The 18136-nt window shown below is 37.4% G+C and overlaps 1 protein-coding gene across 12 annotated transcripts in view; it reads right to left on the reverse strand.

The window, feature by feature from the left end:
* The window catches only part of NBEA (neurobeachin), a 697478-nt gene that overhangs the window by 87755 nt on the left and 591587 nt on the right, over positions 1-18136 (reverse strand). The gene's annotated exons all lie outside the window — the stretch shown is intronic.

Raw genomic sequence — 18136 nt, forward strand, 5'->3', positions numbered from 1 at the left:
TATCCTGAGCATTATACACACACACACACACACACACACACACACACACACACACACAGACACACACATATATATATTTTTTCAACAAAGCATGTGTTAATTGGATCATTGTCTCCAACTTCTTGGCACACATAATCATTAAGAATTTCTAGCATATAGTCTTCATGATTTCAAGGAACAAATTGTTTTAGCTTCAGCTTTTGTTTGATTTTGGTTTATGGGACATGGAGTCCATTCTCATGATAGATAATAGCTGCATTATTTTGTTTTAGCATGCATACTATATATATATATATAGAGAGAGAGAGAGAGAGAGAGAGAGAGAGAAGAAAAGATGAATACTAAGTATAATATAGAACTCCTTTATTCAAAATTTAATATTACTAGTTAACTATGAAGTTCCCCCCAGGGCTTAATTTTAACAAGATAAGTAGTAGAAAATTAGTGTTTCAATGGGACAAATGGTGTTACACAAGAGAGAAAGATTCATTTATGAATTGCTTGTAAGCTTTTTCTTTGGGTCCCAGGGGACTAATTCAAATAACACAATGATGTCAGCAGTTAAAAGTCTGTTAGAATTTCTATAATAAACTCTTACTTGCAATGGCTCTTATCTTTAACATTAAAATTATTTGTAAACTATGTTCATTTTTCTTTAACCTAATTATAACTTAAAGACTAAAAAACTTATTAAAATTTTTTTTAAAACTTTGGTTTAACTTAATTATTCAAAAAATATTAAGAACTTTTGTTTTAATATGTTTCTAAATGTTTGAAGGCTTAAATTTTCTTTGCTAAATTTCACTGTTCATCTCTCAAATCTTTTTACATAGAAATAAAAAGGCTATGTCATTTCATTAAATGTCATATAAAATATTAATAATATTTAAAACAAATGTGTCATTAATGTTTTGGTAAAAGGGTAATGACTACAGTAGAATGAATGTGAGCTGTAATGGAATTGACATCCTTTTTCATTTAAGATGGCCAACATATTTTATACTTTCCTAGATTTACAGACGTCTGTTTTTCTAACTCAGTATTAAAAGTCTATTTTTTCAAAGCATTTAAAATGTTTAATACCTTGTTCTGTCTTGAATATGTTAATGGATCTTTCACACGCATAAAATGTCTGCACGTTCTGTAAAGATTGCCATTATTTGAGATTGTTGGTTCTGTAAGACCTCACAAAACCTTTTTGAAAAAGGTAAAAGTCCTTCCTCTAATATTTTCCAGCCTTCTCCTCAACTACTGAAAAAGGGATAAAATAAATATTTACACTTTTTTTTTTTTAATTTTTTTTTTCAACGTTTATTTATTTTTGGGACAGAGAGAGACAGAGCATGAACGGGCGAGGGGCAGAGAGAGAGGGAGACACAGAATCGGAAACAGGCTCCAGGCTCTGAGCCATCAGCCCAGAGCCCGACGCGGGGCTCGAACTCACGGACCGTGAGATCGTGACCTGGTTGAAGTCGGACGCTTAACCGACTGCGCCACCCAGGTGCCCCAATATTTACACTTTTAAGTTTACTCAAGTTTCATCCGATGTCATTTTATTGGAATGTTTTAAAGGATAATATTTTGTAGGAAACAGTTGCACAGTGTTAAAGTATGTATATGCCTCCCTTAGTAACTTCTTAAAATACGTTTCCAAGTTTGAATTTTTATCTAACACATTTAGTAATGAATTTTATAAAACAAAATGTATATGATCTAATTTGTTGTTATTTATCTATAATTTTGTTCTAGTAATCAATTAGCAATAAATCATGTAAAGGAAAAATGCTTCAAAATGTCTGAGAAATGAAAATTTCATCACAGATGACATATTTTCTTATGGGATCCAAACATATAGTGTGTGTGTGTGTATCTGTCTATCTATCTATCTATCTATCTATCTATCTATCTATCTATCTATCATCTACCTGTCTATAATTACCTACTGACCCATGTATAAGTTGATATGGTGGTAAGTATGTTATCATTTTAAAATTTGAGCAAATAATGCAATGTCAAAACCATTTGGATTTAGCAAACGAATAAGGCAGGAATTCTGGTGAAAAAGTAAAACTTTACTCAATAAAATGTAAATTTTACATTTACAAGTAAATCTATTTTGTAATCTTTTCCCATTTTTACCATAATAACCATAGCAATTGTTGCCAATTTCCATTTCTCACAAACAGTAGGCTTTTAGGAACAGCCACCTCTATGCCTTTTAGGTGTTTCCATATGAACAGGTTTAACTGAAAGTTTACAACCTGCTATTAGATTTATTATGATTTTGTTCTGGTCAGTTTGTATGCCACAATTTGACCCTGTAACAGATAAAGTGTAGCAGATCGCAGTGTAAAAATGAAAAATAAAAATCCCACTTCTGCAGCACTTTATTATTATGATCCAGTTTCTCAAACTGCTACAAAGTGTACATAGCTTGCAAAAAGAACTATTTTCCGTATAAAATTGGTGGAAAATTATACATGTAACATTACATAAAACACAATTGAATTTAAAATGTTATTTTTTTTAAGTTTATTTACTTATTTTGAGAGACAGAGAGAGAGAGAGAGAGAGAGCCCAAGCACACGGGGGAGGGGCAGAGATAGAGGGAGAGAGAGAATCCCAAGCACGCTCCCACTGTCAGTGTGGAGCCAGGCGCGGGGGCTCGAACCCACCAACCATGGAGATCATGACCTGAGCCAAAATCAAGAGTCGGATGCTTAATTGATTAAGCCACCCAGGCACCCCAAAATACAACTGAATTTATCAAAGAAATGGTGTTGAGGATTTTCTCTACTCTATCACTCTATTTCCCCTGTTTGAATATTAAACAGAGACATTTGTCTCAGTCTTAAATACCACAAAAAGCTTTGTTTTCCTGAAAACAAAAAACAAAAAACAAACCTGTGACTTTATTATATGGAGCAAAGATCCTGACAGATGTTCATGGAGATTTACATTATTAAAGGCTCAGAGAAATACTATTATAAAAAGAATTGGTTAATTTTGTTCACACCAATGTTTGTTTGTTTGTTTGTTTGTTTGTTTGTTTGTTTCTTTCTTTCTTTCTTTCTTTCTTTCTTCTAAAACTTCATCCTTCTTCTTGTTTTTATAATAACTATTAACAGGCAATAGAAGTAGTGCTCCCTGAAAAGTTCTGGCTAGAATCCTTACGGTACGTATTTCTGAGTGCAAACTTTTGCTTTGATTACATTTTCCTATTTTCTTTTCTTTTCTTTTAGCTTTGACCTATCAATACTTTTCTATCTTTATAAAACCTTACAAGTTTTATGGGACAGGTATATAAATTAAAGAGGTAAAAATGAATAACAAAGATAATTTAAATAAAAAAACACTAACTGGGTAAATGGTACTCTATGAGGAATTAAAAGAACTTTAGAGAATGTGCAAGTCTGGGCATACAGCTGTATTATGAATAAATGCATCAAAAATAAATGTGGTGCAATTGTAAATGGGATTGATTCCTTGATTTCTTTTATGGTTGCTTCATTGCTGGTGTATAGAAATAGATTTCCACACACTGATTTTATATCCTGCGACTCTGAAGTCATGATGTTCTGGCAATTTTTTGGGTTTTCTACATAAAGTATCATGTCATCTGCAAATAGTTAAATTTGACTTCTTCTTTGCTGATTTGCATGCCCTTATTTCTTTTTGTTGTCTGAGGCTGAGGCTGAGGCTAAGACTTCTAGTACTAAATTAAGTAGTAATGGTGAGATGGGCAACCTTGTCTTGTTCCTGCCCACAGGGGAAAGGTTCTCAGTTTTTCCCCACTGAGGATGATACTAGCTGTGAGTCTTTGTATATGGCCTTTATGATGTTGAGGTATGCTCCCTCTATCCCTACTTTGTTAAGGGTTTTTATCAAATATCACATGACATCACTCACGTGGAATTTAAGGAACAAAACAGATAAACATACGGGGGGAGGGGAAGAAAGAGGAGAGGAAAACAAACCACAAGACACTCTTAATGATAGAGAACAAACTTAGGGTTCATGGAGGGAGGTGGGAGGGAGATGGGCTGGATGGGTGACGGGTATTAAGAAGGTATGAGTAAAGGGGTCCCTTGGTGGCTTAGTCAGTTGAGCATCTGACTTCAGCTCAGGCCATGATCTCATGGTTCATGGTTTGAGCCCTGCATTGGGGCTTGCTGCAACTGTTCCTGGGTAGCTCAGTTGGTTGAGCGACCCACTTCGGCTCAGGTCATAATCTCGCAGTTTGTGAGTTTGAGCCCCGCGTCGGGCTCTGTGCTGACAGTTCGGAGCCTGGAGCCTGCTTTGGATTCTGTGTCTCTCCCTCTCTCTGCTCCTCCCCTGGTCATGCACTGTGTGCGTCTCTCTCTCAATAGTAAGTAAACGTTAAAAAAATTAAAAAAAAACCAAAAGAAGGTATGAGCACTGGGTGTTGTAGCTAAGCGATGAATCACTGAATTCTACTTCTGGAAGCAACATCGCACTATATGTTAACTAGCTAAAACATAAATAAAAAAATCAAATCAAATAAAAAAATAAACAAATCACCACAAAATAAAATATAAATGTAAATTAAATTCATTTAATGTAAAAAAATAAAACCAACGTAGATTGGCTTGAGGCATAGTCAATGCCATTAAAATAGATCACAAGTTTTAGGAATAAAAAAGGGTTTTAAGGAGGAATCAGAGGTCCAATTAAAGTAATATTAATAATACTGAAGTCTGGTATTTCAAAAAGAACTTGAAAATCCTCGCCATGTGCACAGTATTAGGATTCTACTTGTGTATGTAAAATATTTACGAGCTTGCGATTGCGAGTGCTCTCGGCTTGCAAATGCTAATGGTACTATATATTTACATAAGGTATGTTTTCACATCCATTTTCTAGATTGATTTTCATAAGTTTCTGAGGTGGGCAAGGCATTCATTATGGACCCAATTTCATGAGGAGGAAACAGGTACCAGAGCCTCTATTCTTTCCACAGCACTACACTGCCACTTCATTGCTAAATATGAAATTCCGATCTTGATGTCATTTTTTTCTTCTATAACTGCCTACTTAATTCCTCAACCATCACAGATCCTCAGAAATGGAATACACCCTACAGGCCTACCAGTCCAACTCTCTCACATTATAAATGAGAACAATGAAGAAAAGTCAAATCAAGATCACATTGCTAGTCAGAGGCTATCCATTTCACAGAACCAGCGGAAGCTTTGTGCTACACACAGCTGGAAGCGGGGTGGAGCCCATTGATCTGTTTGGCTCACTAACTAAGTATTGCTTTTGTTATCTCAACACTCTCAACATATCTGAGCTTCTAACATATCGAACTTACCTCGTTATCTTTCACTATAGTAACCAAGGGCTTGGGACTCCTGAGAAGAGGCTTCAAGAATTCTTGTCTTTTCATTTTGTTCAGTCATGAGCTGTCTATCATCATTCTTAAAATTCTCAGTTATGACTGACCGTATAGAAATCATACCTACAGATGCTTCTGTGCTCAAGGAAACTCCCTGCCTCTTTTCTTATCTGACCAGGGAATTTCAATGCATTCTTCCAGAAGCAGCTCAAATTTCATCTGTGAAGGCCTACAGGACACTATCTGGTAATAGGCAGGTTTATGACTTTTTTTACCCAGTAGACTAGCCCTTCAAGGCAATCGCTTTTATTCATCTCTATGTTCTGAGAACCTAATACAGTACTTGGTTCTTTTTAGGTACATAATTAATTCTGAGTGAGGGAAGACTGACTGATCTGATTATATAACATTTAAATTTCCACATGGAAACTTTAGAGAAAAATTTTAGGCAAAATCAAAAGACAAACAACAAAGTAAAAAATATTTATAGCACATATGATAAAAGGCTAGTTTCCTTAAAAAGTGAGCCCTTACAAATCAATAAGAAACTGATGAATAATCTAATTGAGTAAATGAGCAAATGAGATGAACAGGCAATTTATAGGTGCAAATTTCCAATATATACAGGAAAAACAGCACCAGCTGATCCAGTATACTGGATATATACTCTCTTTCTGTTCACCATGCATTACTCTTTCTTCCTTTATGAACCACTCCTTCCCTACTCTCCGTATACCTGGTTCAGGTGGGCTGACTCCGGTACCAGATGCCCTGGGTGAGCGTGTGATCCAGACCTGTCAATCAGCATCTTCTATCCCTATGGCTACTAAGACTGGTACAGAAATGAGCCGATGATTCAACTTACTCCAATGAAATATTGCTGAAACTATCTGGGAAAGAAGGTTTCTCTTTTTCTAGTGGGGTTACAAAGGCATCACTGCAGTAACATAAGGAAGCCTGTCTCAAAATGAAGCCAAAGAGAAAAAATACCAGAGATGTAGTGTCCCATGACACTGGTGAGCCCTTGGATTCAGTTTTCCTGAACTGACCAATCCCCGACTTCTCAGTTATTTTTTTTAAAGTTTATTTATTTATTTTGAGAGAGCAGAGACAGTGCGAGTTGGGGGAGGGTGCAGAGAGAGAAGGAGAGAGAGAATCTGATGCAGGTCTTGAACTCAAAAACCATGTGATGACCACCTGAGCCGAAACCAAAAGTTGGATGCCCAACCAGCTACGCCACCCAGGCGCCCTGCTGATTTCTCAGTTATATGGGCCAATAAAAACTTTACATTTGAAGTTATAGCCAGTTTAAGTTGATTTTCTGTTCCTTACAGTTAAAAGTCAGAAGTACACTGGCAAGTTTTAAAATGTCAAATAAACTCTATTTTTATTCATTAGATTGTCAAAAATTAAGTTTCACAATATCAATGTTAGCCAGTGTATAGCAAAACATGATATGTCATAATAATGTTGGTAGGAATATAAATTGGTATAAATTTCTCATGGGGCAAACTGGTAATATTTTTAAAAATATGCACTTGCTTTTGATCCAATCATTCCACTTGGAGGAATTTATAACATGGACAGAATCAGATACAAGGATATTTGTATTTCTCACAGCATTGCTTGAAATGGCAACAAAACAAAACAAAACAAAACAAAACAAAACAAAACTAGGTGTAGTCTAACTATCCAATAAGGGACTATTTATTTATTATTATTTTATTTACATATGTTACCTTTTTTTAAATATGAAATTTATTGTCAAATTGGTTTCTATACAACACCCAGTGCTCATCCCAACAGGTAGGTGCCCTCCTCAATGCCCATCACCCACTTTCTCTTCCCTCCCACCCCCCCATCAACCCTCAGTTTATTCTCAGTTTTTAAGAGTCTCTTATGGTTTGGATCCCTCCCTCTCTAACTTTTTTTTTTCCTTCCCCTCCCCATGGTCTTCTGTTAAGTTTCTCAGGATCCACATAAGAGTGAAAACATATGGTATCTGTCTTTCTCTGTATGACTTATTTCACTTAGCATAACCCTCTCCAGTTCCATCCACATTGATACAAAAGGCCATATTTCATTCTTTCTCATTGCCAAGTAGTATTCCATTGTGTACATAAACCACAATTTCTTTATCCATTCACCAGTTGATGGACATTTAGGCTCTTTCCACAATTTGGCTATTGTTGAGAGTGCTGCTATAAACATTGGGGTACAAGTGCCCCTATGCATCAGTACTCCTGTATCCCTTGGGTAAATTCCTAGCAGTGCTACTGCTGGGTCATAGGGTAGATCTATTTTTAATTTTTTGAGGAACCTCCACACTGTTTTCCAGAGTGGCTGCACCAGTTTGCATTCCCACCAACAGTGCAAGAGGATTCCCGTTTCTCCACATCCTCTCCAGCATCTATAGTCTCCTGATTTGTTCATTTTAGCCACTCTGACTGGTGTGAGGTGATATCTCAGTGTGGTTTTGATTTGGACTATTTAAATAAATGGTGATGGGGTTCCTGGATGGTTCAGTTGGTTAAGTGGCTGACTTCAGCTCAGGTCATGATCTCACCAATTCATGAGTTTGAGCCCTCGTCCGGTTCTTTGCTACTAGCCTGGAGCCTGCTTAAGATTCTGTCTCCCTCGCTCTCTGCCCCTCCCCCACTCACACTCTGTCTCTCTCAAAAATAATTAAATGTTACATAAATGATGATATACCCATACTGCTGCATATTATGCATCTAACTGAAAAGGTTGATTTGAAAAAACTCCAAGATAAATTCGTTCAGTGAATACTGAGTGCCTACTATGTGTCAGAAATTACTCTAGGCCCTACAATAAGATAAAAGAGGTTGCTGTTTTCATGAAGCTTGTATTCGTGTGTGTGTGTACATGTGTGTGTTTTTAGAGCAGAAACAGATGGATTCTAAATAAACAATTAGGTAAATGAGAAAATACCAGAGATAAGTGCTCTACTGACAATTAAAACAGAATTAATAGGATAGGAGCGCCCGGGTGAGAAGCAAGGCATCTCTCAAGGAGAACCTCTAAGCAGAGATGTAAATACCCAGAAGGAGCTGGTCAAATGCAATTCAAGAATGAGAATTCACGACAGAGGAAGAGCTGGTACAAAGGCCTAAGGTGTCCTGACTGACATGTTCAGGGAACAGAGAGACTGTGCCTAAAGTACAGCGGACGAGAGGAAGAGTTTAGGAGATGAGGTGATAAAATAGGTAGAGGCATATCATATGGCTTTGTAGATCAGGGAAATGAAACATATTTTATGGTAAGTGAAGGGGAGAGTCAACGAATGCTTTTAAGCAGGACAAAAACAAGACCTGAAGTAGGCTTTATAAAGATAACTCCAATGGTTGTGTGGAGAATGGATTATAGGTAATAGTAAATTATTATTACGAGTACCAGGGTTGAAAAAGGCCATTTGCATCATAAGCAATTTCAGCATCACAGCATTATCAATAGTTTTCTTTCTTTTTTTTTTTAAAGAGCTTATTTATTTATTTTGAGAGAGAGAGAGAGAGAGAGGCAGATCGAGAGAGAGAGAGAAAGAGAGAGACAGAGAGAGACAGAGAGAGAGAGAGAGAGAGAATCCCAAGCAGACTCCACGCTCGGCACAGAGCCTGACATGGGCCTCAAACTCTCAACCATAAGATCATGCCCTAAGCCAATATCAAGTGTCTGATGCTCAACTGACTGGGACACCCAGGCACCCCCAATGGCTTCCTAAAAATCTTATAGTACATATGCAATTTATTTTTGCTTAAGTATTCAGAGAAAAAATTTTTGAAGAATATACATAAAACGACAAGTGAGAATAATGGAGATTTTAGTCTTCCCTAATCCCTTTGCACTGTTTGATTAACAATTTGGTTTATAGGGGCACCTGTGTGGCTCAGTCAGTTAGGTGTCTAACTTCAGCTCAGGTCATGATCTCATGGTTTGTGAGTTTGAGCCCCACATTGGACTCCATGCTGACAAAGTGGAGTCTGCTTGGGACTCTCTCTCTCTCTCTTTCTCTCTCTCTCTCTCTCTCTGCCCTTCCCCCCACTCATGCTCGCTCTCTCTCAAAATAAATAAATAAACTATATTAAAAAAAAGAATTTGGTTTATTCCATGTATAGAATGTTAGGGGCTTTTTTTCAATTATATGACCCAGAAAACATTTAAACTTCTATAAATTTTAATCTAACTACAATAACTTTATATTTCAGCTGGCAAACAATAAAGAGCATATATTTCCAAATATAAATTCCTGTTTTTAATTTTCACTGATATTTGAATCACCATATATCAAAACTTCACTAGTTAAAACAAAGTTAATGACAACATGAAGAAAATAAGACAAATCCAGAAGCTGAGATGTCTATAAAAACACTGGAACAGTCTCTTCGATGACACAATATCATGAAAAAAGTGGGGGGTAGTGCTGGTTAGGAGCTATTTTATTCTAAAAGACACTTGAGAGACATAAAAATCAAGTGCAACGTGAGGTCCTTGACTGAATCTTGGCTTGAAAAAAACAAATTTTAAAGGTATATGGGAGATAAGTGGGAAAATCTGATTTAAAGCGCAGTGTTAGATAATGCTAGGGAGTTTTAACTGTCAGTCTTGTATGGGGTGATGATGGTGTTCTGGTTATGAAGAAAAATGCTTTTTTCATACTAAAGTATTTATGGGTAAGGTATGATATATCTTTAATTTACTTTAAAATACTTCAGCAGAACAAAAACAAAGCTAAACATGTGAGTAATTATAATATATAAGTACTAAGTGTATTAGTAATAACTAAGTGTATTAGTTATTTTTGGTACTTTTATTTATGTTTGAAAATTGCTATACCAACAAGTCAAAACAAAATAAAGCTTGCTTGCCACAACGAAGCAAAATCTTTCAAACTCACACTAAGACCTTTCCATTGTGGTTATGCTCTGGGGTGTTCTTATAGCTAAGAAAGTTTTTAATACAAACATTTTCGGGGCACCTGGTTGGCTTTGTGGTGGAGTGAGTGACTCTTGATCTCAGGGTTATGAGTTTGAGCCCCATGTTTAGTGTAGTAATTACTTCAAAATAAAATCTTTAAAAAAGAAAAGAAAAGTTGTACTTCTAATGTGTGAAAATGTTCTCTTAAACAGATAAAGTCTCCCCTTCATAATTTTCTGCACAACATGGCCTCTCATCATCAGGTAAACTTCAGCTGTTCTCCACACAACTCCCACATCCATTCCTAATAAACAGAACCTGAAGTACTGAAGCATTGATAAGTATGTGTTAAGACGTACATTTTGCTGGCTATACTTGAGTGCAATTCCCTTTATATATTTTTCATAGGATGAATAAACATGACTAATTACATTAGGAAGAGAGAGAGACTTTGAGCCAAAGTTGAATTTTGATTAGCAAAATTGATTAGCATATTCACAGGTCTGTCAGTTCCACACAGGACTGAAGTCTTTGGAGGTGGAGAATGGCTCCCTCAATGCATTTCTTTGCCTCCTCTGCTCCTATCACATGGCTGTCCATAGTGTAGGGCTTTTAGGGAAGGTGGGGGCATCTAAAAGATTTATTACATACTAGAATTTTTTTTATTATTAAAAAACTTTTTTAACGTTTTATTTTTGAGAGAGAGAGAGAGAAAGAGAGAGAGAGAGAGAGAGAGAGAGAGAGAGAGTGTGTGTGTGTGTGTGTGTGTGTGTGTGTGTGTGTGAGCAGGGGAGGGGCAGAGAGAAAGGGAGACATAGAATCCAAAGCAGCCTCCAGACTCCAAGCTGTCAGCACAGAGCCTGACGCGGGGCTCGAACTCATACCACGAGATCATGACATGAGTCGGAGTCAGACAATCAACTGAACCACCCAGGTGCCCTGTTTTTAGTTTTTTTTTTGTTTGCTTGTTTTTTTCAGTATATTCTATTTACCTATTGTAGGGAAATAATAGGTAACAAATGAAAGGAAATGCAACTTATAAAACCGATGCAATCCATCATAAAGTTGTGAGGATAAAATGAGAAAATCTATGTAAAGTGCTTAGCACAATGACTACATAAGAAGTGCATGTCAAATGTTGGCTGTTATTATCATTACCCCAGGATAATTCCTAAGAAAATTATTTTAAATATCTTAGTGAAAAGTAACCAATTTTGACATAAAAAAAACAATGGAGGCGTAATTAAATATCCTAAATCTTCATGTGTCAGTTCTAAAGGCTTTCTAAGTATTAAGTACTAGGATAATGATGAGCCTACAAATTAGTTTCAAGACCATCTCTACTGAAAATTCTGTTTTAGCGGGAGAGAAACGTTAAAGGAGATGGACTCTGGCCTAGTTTTGTCTTAATAATGCTGTGCTTCAGATGCGACCCCAAAGGGCATAAGCAGGCTCTTTTCCTCTCTACAGGTAGTATTCTAAGAACATACACTGCAAATGTGCTCCTATGGTTCCCAGTTCCTTCTCTAACAGCTTAAAGTTTTCTTTTCTTTTCTTTCATTTTTCCTTCCTTCCTTCCTTCCTTCCTTCCTTCCTTCCTTCCTTCCTTCCTTCCTTCCTTCCTTCTTTCCTTTTTCTTTCTTTCACTATTCATCTATTTATTTGACAAGTAATTTTACATCCAACATGGGGCTCGACTTCATGACCTTGGATCAAGAGTTGCATGGGGCACCCGGGTGGCTCAGTCAGTTAAGCAACCAACTTTGGCTCAGGTCATGATCTCACAGCTTGTGGGTTCAAGCCCCGCGTCGGGCTCTGTGCTGACAGCTCAGAGCCTGGAGCCTGCTTCGGATTCTGTGTCTCCCTCTCTCTCTGCCCCTCCCCTGCTCGCGCTCTGTCTCTGTCTCTGTGTCTCAAAAATAAACACTTTTTAAAATAAATGAACACCTTTTAAAAATTAAAAAAAAAGAGAGAAAAAAATGTTGCATGCTGTACCAACTGAGCCAGGCAGGTGCCCCTGACAGCTTAAAGTTTTCAAAGCAGGACAGGCTCTAGCACTTTCTTCTCTTTCTCTCCCTCTCTCCCTCTTTCTCTCTGAAGGGGTCGGACAATTGGCTAAATGGGAAGGAACTAGAAAAGAGACTAGGGGACGTTTAGCATAAGCTGGCAGAGCATGGGACCGGTTTGGGACTTCTGTGTACATCCTCAGAGCTCCCTGTCACCCTATTACATATCTCCAACAAATAGTGGAGATAAAAGTGAACAAAAAAACACCTCACTATTTCTGGTTGTCACAGTGCCTATGAACCAACCTTTTTCTTTGTCTGAACTTAGTTGGTTCTTTCTTTCAGTTAGAAGGAAAAGAACATAATATGCCACTGGGTAAACTAAAAATGAATATAGATTCTTAAGGGTATGAACCAGTTCTTATTGTCTTTTTAAAAAAAAATGTTTTATTTAGTTCTGAGAGAGAGAGAGCACAGGCAGGAGTGGGGGAGGGACAGAGAGAAGGGAACAGAAGACCTGAAATGGGCTCTGCGCTGACATCAGTGAGCCTGATGCTGGGCTCAAACTCACAAATCAAAACCATAAGATCATAACTTGAGCCAAAGTCAGACGCTCAACCATCTTATCGTCTTCTTATCTCCGGTACTTGGCACAACGTAGGTGTGCAATAAATGCTTGTATAATGGAAGAGCAAGTACATGAATAGAAATATAAATTCAAATAAACCCAATTTTGAAATTGGTGCCTTTTTTGCATTTCCCCCCTTTGCAAGTTATACCCTCAGGTTGGATTATTCCATGAGTTTAAAACAGTTTCCAAATACTGCCAGTCAATACTCCATCTCAAAATAGTACCTCTCCTTCAACAATGCAGTGTGAGCAAGTCTAACAAAAACAGTTTTCAAGCTGGGGTATACTAACGTTAAGGTGACATTCGACATATATTTAGAAAAGTATTTCAAATTTGGCAGTAGGTTTTTGGCGGGTTTTGGTATAGAATTAAATTCACACATTCACATTTTTATCTTCTGCCAAGTTTTATAGCATCATAGTCAGCTATTAATACACCCAGTAGTTTTGCCCATTCTTCAGGTTTTGTTGTTAAAACCTAAGCATTAGTGAGATTATATATTAAAATAAACAGAACGAATTTCATTTTAGATATTGTTAACTTAAGGTGAAAAAGAAAAGATAAAATAACGATAGAAACTTGTGCCACATTGCTGAATGGAGCACCCCCCACACCTAACAAGGTAAACTCTCTTCTATATGGCATATAGACATTTGGCTGTACTATCATGGATGGACGGCTGAAGAGTATTCACACTTCAGTGCGTTCATTTGCATTATCACATTTCAAAGCCTCGAGGCATTATCACTTCCTTTTTTTAAGTGGCATAATAATTTGGGAAAATGGTTATGCTTATCATCATCTGTCAGTCAAACAATTCCTGTGTTAACAAAATATATTTTTTCCACTCAGTGAATGGGTGTGTGTGTGTGTGTGTGTGTGTGATGTCTTAACGCTCATGTCAATATTAGCAGGACTTGGCTTTGTGATGAAACTATTTCATTTATCAGAGGGCATGACTGGGAAATAGGAAAATTCCATTTACACTTTAATGAGCAGAGGCTGTGCTTCATGTCAAAGCCATGTAACCACTGTAATTTAAGAGCAAGGTTCGTGTGAGTGTATGTGAATAACTGAATCATTAGCATACATCATGTTTTAAGATAGATTTCACCACAACGTTGCATCTCCATAAGGAAAATCTGTATACATGGAGGGAAAAATTGTCACACCCACTACTGGTTGAGTGCTGAAAAGATAAGTCAATGACACATTGTTTCATTTGCTGTCCATCATGCCAAACAATAAACATAACCTCTACCTTGTACAGGTAATACATAAAACTAGAACCTGTGAAGGCTAATCAAAACGAGGGGTCTAATAAATTTTACTGATAACGAACTTTCACTGTTCCTGTGCTCTTTGTTCAATTAATTGGGTTAAAAGAAAGAATATGAATATTATAAATGTCATAAAATATTTCAGTCTAAATAAATGTGCATCTCAAGTTTCAATAAACATTTAACTTCAGTATCTGGATGTTTAAGGTTTTGGTAATTTGACAATTTAAAGAGATGAAAAGCAATTACTTTCTGCATGAGAATATCACTTTGCATCTTTTTTTTTAATGTTTATTTGTTTTTGAGATAGAGACAGGGTGCAAGCAGGGGAGAGGCAGAGAGAGAGAGGGAGACACAGAATCCGAAGCAGGCTCCGGGCTCCGAGCTGTCAGCACAGAGCCCGACGCGGGGCTCAAACCCACAAACTGTGAGATCATGACGTGAGCCAAAGTTGGACGCTTAACCGACTGAGCCACCCAGGGTGCCCCATGACTCTGTATCTTATTAAAAGGTATTGCTTTTTATTTTATTAGAACAGAATTAAATCAAACCATCTTTCTCTCAATTTTTTCGATCGTACCAAAGACAGTGAGCCCTCAGCTGACAGTTATAGAAATGTGTTTTGTAGCTACCACTGAATGCTACCTGTGTGCTAGATATTACGCTACGTGCTTTTCCTACATTAGTGCGTTTAATTCTTCCAACAACCCTATTATGTAAATAGTACTGTGTTCATTTTTTTTTTAATTTTTTTTTTTAACGTTTATTTATTTTTGAGACAGAGAGAGACACAGCATGAATGGGGGAGGAGCAGAGAGAGAGGGAGACACAGAATCGGAAGCAGGCTCCAGGCTCTGAGCCATCAGCCCATAGCCTGACGCGGGGCTCGAACTCGCGGACCGCGAGATCGTGACCTGAGCTGAAGTCGGACGCTCAACCGACTGAGCCACCCAGGCGCCCCAGTACTGTGTTCATTTTAAAGAAGAGGAAAAAGAAGTCCAGAGGGCTTAGGAATTTGTTGGAGGGGGGCTCTCTATGAAAACAAACCTATGCCTATGAGCGTAAGATGAGGGGCAAGGCATAGGAAGCCCCTGAAACATGAGGGGCCTTAAAGTTTAAGCTTCATTAGCTTTATGGCAAATTTATCTCTGATTCCACCTGATGTTCATCTATTAAAATTGTATGCATGTAATAAAAACCCATTGCCTATTGGCTTTTTTCCCCTCATAACAAGTGAATATTCCTCCAGGGTGAGGACTATACATTAAGGTCCTCTTAGCACCTTGCAAAAGCTCCTTTTATATAGTAGCTGTGTGCAAACAAACCTGTAATTTATTTGCTACTCTCTAGATTATAGAAGAGAAGAAACTCAGATACAATGTACTCGACACTTTGTAACAGAGAGCTGACCACAACTAAGTCCTCTTTTTTTAGGGAATGGAAATCCAAATTCCCTTTGGTCAACTTTCACCTCATCATTCCCTGACAGGTGTCTTGTGTGATCCTGACTCTACCTTTGGCTCCAACCATGGGAAATGACTGGCTTATTTCATCTCCAGTGAACATATTCCCCTCCCTGTTAAGCAGCACCAATGAGAAATAAGGAGACATTTTCTGGGATTTCTGGGAAAGAAAAGTTTCTTCTGTCTTCCATGAGAGCTACTCGGTGAGATGCTTTCTTTTCCTTTGGGTTGTATGATGTGAGGTCTAGAACAACTGACACAGCCATTTTAATACTTGAAGGGGAGTACTTGGAGCTCTTGGAGGCCACTCAGTGGAGATGAACTTTGAGGCCCAAGTGGGGAAGGCAGAGCCGAAGAAGGAAAGAACCAAAGAACCTTTATTATATGTATCACTGTTGAAGATCTTGCTGAAAACCAAACGTGCCTCTGAATTTTCAGTCAGAACACTGATTTATTGTTCAAGCCAATATGAACTGGGTTTTCTCAAGCTTTCATTCAGAAGTTCTGACAACATAGAATTTCATGAAGCCAGTGTAATGTGGGATTATAAAGAAAGAAAACAAATTCAATTTTCTAGGGATTGTATATTTCACAGCTTATTTTTTTAACGTTTATTTATTTTTGAGAGAGAGACAGAGTGCGAGTGGGGAGGGGCAGAGAGAGAGGGAGACACAGAATCTGAAGCAGGCTCCAGGCTCCGAGCTGTCAGCACAGAGCCCGACGCAGGGCTCAAACCCACAAACTGCAAGATCAGAGAAGCTGTGAGGGGTTTCTGGGTGGCTCAGTCAGTTAAGCGTCCGACTTCGGCTCAGGTCATGATCTCACGGGTCCGAAGTCGGATGCTTAACTGACTGAGCCACCCAGAAACCCCTCACAGCTTCTCTGATCTTGCAGTTTGTGGGTTTGAGCCCTGCGTCGGGCTCTGTGCTGACAGCTCGGAGCCTGGAGCCTGCTTCAGATTCTGTGTCTCCTCCTCTCTCCGCCCCTGTCTCTCGTGCTGTCTCCCTCTCTCTCTCAAAAATAAATAAATATTAAAAAAAAATTTTAAAAAAAAGGTGCTTACTGAAACCAATTGTAGAATTATTCACTGCTAGAAATTATTCCACGGGTCCCAATCTTTGTTTAGGAACACTTCTTTTGCTTTTAGAGACCTTTTAGAAGGTTCCTGGTTAATAATATCATTCAGATATTCCAATTCTTCCTTGAGCTTTTGAAGATTAACAAATTCTGTATTAAATATTTCATTTGTAGTATTGATTATACCAATAAGACTTTCATGTCCTTCTTAATGGTCATCTCATTACAATTATATTTCACTACTAGTAGTTTGTCCTTCCAATTATAATATTATACTTCAAATGTCACTTTCCTATTAGGTATATAAAATATTTTCATACATTAAAATCTTGTTTATTAATGATTTTTATACAGGATAGTTTTGGGTTTCTAGTCCATTTGTAAGAAGTTCCTATTAAGAAATTCAATGAAGCATGGGAACAATGCAAGAGCAATTTATTAACACATCAGGAGTCTTTAATTTGCTAACATTTTCCTATCATGTTTGTCTGACAGAATATAAAGAACAAATTACTAAAGCATGGAACATAGCAGAAAAAAAAGCTATCTATCTTTTAAGAGCTCATAGGTTCAAATGTTCGCAGCACGAAGGACTCCATGCTTGCGAACGTATAGTTAGTATTCACGTCACCTTGTTTGTTTACCTCTTCTACTTATTTAACATTACATACAATCAGGAGAGCACGCGTGAGTTACAGAGGGAAATGCTCTGCCGAAAGGAACGCTAAATGAATCAGCACTAAAAACCTGAAGAATGTTTACATATTCTAGTTACTTTAGAAACAGTGATCTCCTCATTTATCTCTTTTTTATAGGAGCAAATTAAAAATCTATAATGACTTGCAAATATTTTACCATATGCCATCTCTAATCCATATTAATTATAATGAAGGCTATATTTTCTTTGGTTGGGATAGTGTTTTAAGAACATTTGAGTCCAATGTCTTCAAGTAGTTAAGCATGAACTCTCCAATTTGGTCCAGTCCCCACTCAACCTATTGTCAGAAATGCTGGCCTCAGATTTCTGGTAACTACCTGAGTTTTCATCTCAGCTCTGGACTGGACTCTTTCCAAAAAGCGCTGAGACTAAGTCTGTTTTATTAACTCCTGTACACTCTTTCATGCAGTACTGTGCTTGACATATAGCAGGGGTACGATAAACATTTGTTGACTGAAAAATGAATACATAAATGGAGGAAGTAAAGGGAACTTAACTGAGAAGCTTCCTACTGCCATAATAGTCCAGTTAATTTCAAAGCAAAAGAACCTCTTGCCCTGTTTTTAAAATAATCTTAAAAAAAAATCTAAAATAGCCAGAGTGGTAGTCAGCTTTTGAGGTTTTAATACTGCGTATCATACTACTTGACAATCTAGTATAAATTTAATTG

This window comes from Puma concolor, chromosome A1, assembly GCF_028749965.1.
Source record: "Puma concolor isolate L17-30 chromosome A1, mPumCon1.1.hap2, whole genome shotgun sequence".
Classification (NCBI taxonomy): Eukaryota; Metazoa; Chordata; class Mammalia; order Carnivora; family Felidae; genus Puma; species Puma concolor.